Raw genomic sequence first — 7,232 nt, 5'->3', positions numbered from 1 at the left:
AAATACAGGGGGCCATTGATAATAACACAAGTATTACCAGGTGACACCTACAGAGTAACTCAGTTACAAGAAAAGGAAAAGGGACACTTTTTCACAACTACCGCTCATGTGAGTCAATTAAAACCTTGGAGAATTCATCCAGACTCTAGTGATTCCAGTGACACTGAACAAGAATTTTGAACTTTATGAACTTTCATTTAATTTAACTTTTATTATACTAAATTGAACTTTAAAAAAAAAATCGTTTTACAGTATAAATGTAGTGTATCACCGTGTACTAATAATTTCTTTTTATTTTTATAAGTAGGTTAGCAAAAGTAAGAAAGTTGTTTTTAATTTCTAAAATTTTGTAAACTGTGAAATTGAAATAGTTAGAAGAATTGTAAGTATCCATTTTTCTTTATTTTTTGTCATATTTTGAAATAACTTGTATGTATTGTGTTGTGTTTAGTTATTAATATTGTTTGTATTAATCAGGAGATTAATCGGTCAGTCTGGCCGAATGTTAGCACTAAGTTTTAATTTTATTAAAGTTTAAAAAAGAAAATGATTGGCCACTAGATGGCAGTAGGAATTATGTGTAGAGAGAGCGTAGAGGTGCGCGCGAAATGAGCCTGATGCAAAGAATGATACAATTACTGATGTCTGTAAATATTGTTTGTAAATAAATTATTAATATGCTAAAATAATCAAGCTCTTTCTTCCTCCTACCCCCCAACTTGCCCGAACCGAGCTACTCGATACCTGACAAATTATATGATTCCAATAAATTCAGAAGAGGGATTACCCCAAACCGGGATTCCCCGCAACGCTATCAGGTAGGCGATTTTGAATTATTTCGTTTTAAGTATTCAAATGTGTAGTATAAAAAACGTATTGTTAAGTAGTAAACGATTTTGAGAATTATAAGTATAAAGTATTTTCTTAATTTCGTTTCAACGAAGTAATTAAATAGAAGTAATTTCGTTTTCGAGGATGAATGTACTAAAATTTCGTTATTGATAAAATATTTCCATGTATTAAGTATTTAAGTATCATAATTTACGAAGCATGGCCTTTTGGGGGAAGGCAAAAAAAGTAGATTTAATAGAATTAGCATCGGAGTTAGGTCTTTCGGTACCAGAAGATGCTAAAATAATTGATTTAAAACGTATTATAACCGAATCGGAATCATACGATGAAGAATTTAGTAAGAGCTTACTAAGTAGAATTTCGGAAGATAGAGTAGCATCAGAAATAGCAGCCAAAACATTGGCAGACCGCGAGTATGATCTTGAACGTCTACGCATAGAAAGTAGGGCTCAAAACGTAAACACTTCGGATTTAAGTAGTAACGAGGAAAGTAAAAACGTAAACACAGATTTTAGAAAGTTAATGCACGAATATAAGATCAAAGATGGAGATATAAATTTTTATTTAGTTTTATTTGAACGGCAGGCGCGACGTATTGGTTTAAGTGAAGAGTATTGGGTATCACAATTATTGGGACTACTCCCTTATGAAATTACGCAACTAATCGCGCGTGAAAACGAAGATAATGCAAATAATTATAAGTATGTGAAATCATTATTGCTTAAGAGATATAAGTTAAGCGCTGATAAGTTCAGATTTAAATTTTTAAATCATGTTAAAAATCCAGAAGGTACATGGAAGGATTATTCTTTTGAATTACAAAACTATTTTGAAGAGTGGATAACGGGTCTCGAAATATCGGACTTCAATAGTTTAAAGAATTTGATTATTACTGAACAATTGAAAAAACAAGTAAATTCAACAACGCGGGAACATTTTGTGGACGAATGGCCTAAATTTAATAAACCAGATCAATTAGCAGATAAATTAGATAATTATGATAATGTGCGATCGATTAACAGTTATAAATTAAGAAACTCATCAAATTTTTATTCTCGTTGTGATAAATTTCAGGCGGAAAAGAAATCAATTCCGTTTTGTGAAAACAAAAGTATAAATCGAAAAAAGTATGTAAGTTCGGATATCCGAAATGAGAAAGGGGAATATAAATGTTTCAACTGTAATGATTATGGCCATATATCTCGTGATTGCCCGGCACCTAAAACTATTGCTTATTGTAAGAAATGTAAAAAGCAAGGTCATTCTCTTCGAACGTGTAAATTTGAAACCGAACAAAAGCGAGAAGGGAATAATTTATCCGTTAGTCAAAACAACTCGGATTCAAGTGCATCATTGGCGCCTACGAATTATTTGAAAGATGCTTATATTTATGGTAATAAGATGACGGCTTTAATTGATACAGGAAGTAGTAGTTGTCTTTTGAAAGAAAGTATCGCTTTAAAAATGAATCTGGACTTGCAACCAGATAACAGTGATTTATTTGGTTTTGGTAATCAAAATAATCCAGTTACGAAAGCTATAGGTAAAGCTGTAGTAAATATTCGGGTGGATGACGTAGTAGGGAAATGTATTACTTTATTAATTGTTAAGGATGATTCACAACCGTGTGATTTAATTTTAGGAAGAACATGGCTAGACTTACCTTACATTGCTTTTGTGCGTATTGGAGGTAATTTAAAATTTGGATACGCATATAATGACGTTTTTTCTGAAATTCAAGTAGATATGAATAAAAATGCGGTTAAATTGAAAACAGTAAACGAAGCAGAAATCGAAAGTAAATCAATTAATTTAATTAGGGTAAAAGTCGAAGAAAGCGAAAACTCGATTCTTAATGGGACAATTTTAGTAAAAAGTATAGGCCAGAATTTTGATTCAATTCTTGAGGTAGTTAACGGTGAAACGATTGTACCGGTTGTAAATAAGGAAGAATTTAACTTTAAAATTAGGAAAGATCAGTGCTTAGGTAGGGGAATGGAGGTAAGTGAGGAAAGCTTAATGCTGTCTAATAAAGTGGAAATTGATAGTCAAAAACTAGAAGTAAATACAATTAACAATGAGAAGTCTCCTATTTTAATGACAGACATTAATTTTGACGAATCCTTGGAAAGTATTAAAAGATTTGAACTTTTAAGTTTATTAAATAAATATCGTGACTGTTTTGCTTTAAACGTAAGTGAGTTAGGCTGCACGAATTTATGCAAAATGGACATTAAAGAAATAGAGGGCAGTAAGCCAATTTTTCAGAAACCATATAAAACCAATTCCGAAGAAAGAAAACAAATAAAAGAAATAGTCTCTGAATGGAAGAAGTATGGAATAGTGTCAGACACAAGATCGCCATATTCCAGTCCTGTATTATTAGTTAAGAAAAAAACAGGAGAACAACGATTAGTTATAGATTTTAGGAAATTGAACTCTCAGACAGTTAAGGATAAATTTCCTTTACCCAAAATTGATGACATTTTAGAATGTCTTGGAGGAAGCCAGTTTTACACGACTCTAGATTTAGCTAGTGGATATCTACAATTGCCATTAACAGAAGAAGCAAAATTGAAAACGGCTTTCATAACTCCAGACGATACTGGTCAATTTGAGCGAATGATTTTCGGATTGGCAAATGCACCAGCAGAGTTCCAAAGACTAATGAATATTGTTTTGGGTCCACTGTTCAACAAAAAAGTACTCTGTTATTTAGATGATATCTTGATTCCAGCCAAAACATGGACTGAAATGATACAGAAACTTACTGAAGTATTTGAGTGCTTAAGAAGAGCCAATTTGACTTTAAAACTACCAAAATGTGAATTTGGAAAGTTACAGACTGAATTTCTTGGTTTTATACTTAGTAGAGATGGTTTGAAACCTGGACCACGTAAAGTAGCAGCTATTGAAAAATTTCCAGTTCCAAAAAATATGCATGACATCCAAAGATTTTTAGGACTTACTAGTTTCTTTAGAAGATTTGTTCCAAAGTATTCTCTCAAAGCAGCACCATTATCTGAACTTACAAAAAAGGATGTAAAGTTTGTTTGGACAAAAAAGCAAAGCGAGGCTTTCGAGGAACTTAAAAGTAATCTTATTAAAGCGCCTATTCTAGCTCATTATGATCCACAAAGTGAAACTGAAGTACATTGCGACGCTAGTTCTATTGGATTGGCCGGAATATTGTTTCAGCGAGATAGTAAAAAGAATTGGAGAATGGTGTATTGCGTTAGTAAGAAAACTACGGAAACTGAACAAAAATATCATTCAAGTAAATTAGAGTTGATGTCAATTGTGTGGACATTAGACAGATTAAGGCAGTTTTTGATAGGAATAAAGTTTACAATCGTTACAGACTGTCAAGCAATAGTGTATTTAAACGCTAAAAAGTCATCAAATCCTCAAATGGCAAGATGGTTTAACCTAATGCAAGAATATGATTTTGAGATCCGACACAGATCAGGTGAACGAATGAAGCACGTTGATGCGCTAAGCAGAGCAGCTGTTGAAGAGCCAGAAGACACTTTGAACACTCTTATTGAGAGAAAATTTGAAGTTTGTGTTACCTTGACTACAGACGAGCAAGTTTTGATGATGCAAAATTCAGACATTGAACTGCGTAAATTAATAGAGATATTCAAGAAAAATTGTGATGATAGATCCGAAGCTGAAAAAAGAATGATCGAAGGATATGTTTACAAGCAGAATAAGATTTATAGAAAACACAAGGTTAAAGATAAAGAAATTTTATTATATGTAATACCCAAGGCAATGAGGAAAAGTATAGTAGTCAGATCCCACGATCTCATGGGACATTTTTCAGTTGATCGAACTGTTAGTAAAATAAAAGAATTATATTGGTTTGCCTCGATGAAGCGTTACGTAAGAAGACATATTTCAATGTGTTTTGAGTGTTTGCTGAATAAAGTACCAGAAGGGAAACAACAGGGATTTTTGAACCCAATTGCACCAGGGAAACGTCCGTTCTCTATCATTCACGTTGATCATTTAGGACCTTTTGTTAAAACTTGTAGAGGAAATCAAGAACTATTAGTAATAATAGATAATCTAACCAGATTTGTCAGAGTTACACCAGTGAGAAGTACTTCAACTCAAAATGTGCTGAAAGCTTTACAGAATTTCATCAACGAATTTGGATTACCTGATAGGTTGATAAGTGATCGAGGGTCATGCTTTACTTCGCATCAATTTGAAGAGTTTTGTGCCACGAATGGAATTAAGCATACTCTAAACTCTACAAAGCATCCTCAAGGGAATGGTATGGTTGAACGAAGTCACAGAACCTTACTATCTACGATTTCTACAAGTATGGAAGATCCAAAACACAAAGATTGGGACTTGAAGGTGAAAGAGGCCGAACGTAATTTAAATAATGCAGTTAATAAAACAACCAACAAAACTCCATTCCAAATGCTACATGGTTACTCACCTAGATTTTATGATGGACTTATAAGTAAATTAGCAGATGACGAAGCTAAGGAATATAAGGATCCTGAAGAAGTGCGTGAAGAGGCAATTCAGATAATAGAAGAAAAGCAGAAAAAGATGAAATCATATTATGACAAAAAAAGATGTAAAACAATCAACTACGTTAAAGGTGAAATAGTGGTCATGAAGAAAACACCTCAAGCAACAGGTCAACCTTTGAAAACTCAGCCAAAATACAGGGGGCCATTGATAATAACACAAGTATTACCAGGTGACACCTACAGAGTAACTCAGTTACAAGAAAAGGAAAAGGGACACTTTTTCACAACTACCGCTCATGTGAGTCAATTAAAACCTTGGAGAATTCATCCAGACTCTAGTGATTCCAGTGACACTGAACAAGAATTTTGAACTTTATGAACTTTCATTTAATTTAACTTTTATTATACTAAATTGAACTTTAAAAAAAAAATCGTTTTACAGTATAAATGTAGTGTATCACCGTGTACTAATAATTTCTTTTTATTTTTATAAGTAGGTTAGCAAAAGTAAGAAAGTTGTTTTTAATTTCTAAAATTTTGTAAACTGTGAAATTGAAATAGTTAGAAGAATTGTAAGTATCCATTTTTCTTTATTTTTTGTCATATTTTGAAATAACTTGTATGTATTGTGTTGTGTTTAGTTATTAATATTGTTTGTATTAATCAGGAGATTAATCGGTCAGTCTGGCCGAATGTTAGCACTAAGTTTTAATTTTATTAAAGTTTAAAAAAGAAAATGATTGGCCACTAGATGGCAGTAGGAATTATGTGTAGAGAGAGCGTAGAGGTGCGCGCGAAATGAGCCTGATGCAAAGAATGATACAATTACTGATGTCTGTAAATATTGTTTGTAAATAAATTATTAATATGCTAAAATAATCAAGCTCTTTCTTCCTCCTACCCCCCAACTTGCCCGAACCGAGCTACTCGATACCTGACAAATTATATGATTCCAACAAAATGTACATCGTACAATTCAAAATTTTTTCGAATATTATTTAATATAATAATAAAAGAAATAATAAATACATATTAAAAGCTATTTTTTCTATGAAATTATCTTGGGATAACCGAATTTTATAATTGTGTGCAAAACTTTTTCGATTCGCCTCAAAAATTCTAAAGGTATGACGAAATACGGAAAAAGTGAATTTAACATTACGGGGTCCGAACTCTCCAGACAAAACTATTTGGACCATATTTCGCAGATTTCGGATATGTTCTATTCTCTAGGGGATCAGAAATCAGTATCCGTCGAAAAAATAGGTATGTTCTATCAGAGAAATACGTTTTTGTATTTGATTTCGCAGCTTAAAATATCGTCTGCACAAAATAATCAGAATAATTGAGTTCTCCCTCTCGAACCATTCTCATAAAGATCTAGAACGTTAAGATCCGATTATTAGATCGAAATCAAAAGTTATTCTAGGTGGTCCGTTTTTTTCTTCTTTTTTCCCCCTTCTGTTTTTTTTTAACGCTGTGCATAATAAAAATAACTTCAAAACTAATTGTAATTTTAACTTAATAAAAACAATTATTGAAATTGATAATGGAAATTATTTAAGAGCAATTTTCAGTTCATGAATTAACAAATCATTTTTTTAGCTAATTGAAAACAAAATATTTAAGTTTTTTTTTTCGTGTCGACCTAAATTTATTTTAAAAAATTGTAAAAATTCCAAGTTTTAGTTAAAACGAAAGTAATTTATATTTCTTAAACTAAGAGTTGTTAATAAATCTTGCGTATTACTCTATATTCCATTAAATATTTACTTTCAATAATGTAGTTAATTCAACAAAATTATATGTAAATGCACATAATTGTCATATTTTTATTCAGCAAAAAGGAATAAAAAGATGACAAATTGGGTAATTTTGCATCTT

The sequence above is a fragment of the Parasteatoda tepidariorum genome, chromosome 1 (genome assembly GCF_982258835.1).
Source record: "Parasteatoda tepidariorum strain Cologne lab strain chromosome 1, Ptep-v5.0, whole genome shotgun sequence".
Taxonomy (NCBI): Eukaryota; Metazoa; Arthropoda; class Arachnida; order Araneae; family Theridiidae; genus Parasteatoda; species Parasteatoda tepidariorum.
Note: the sequence above shows the minus strand (reverse complement) of the source record.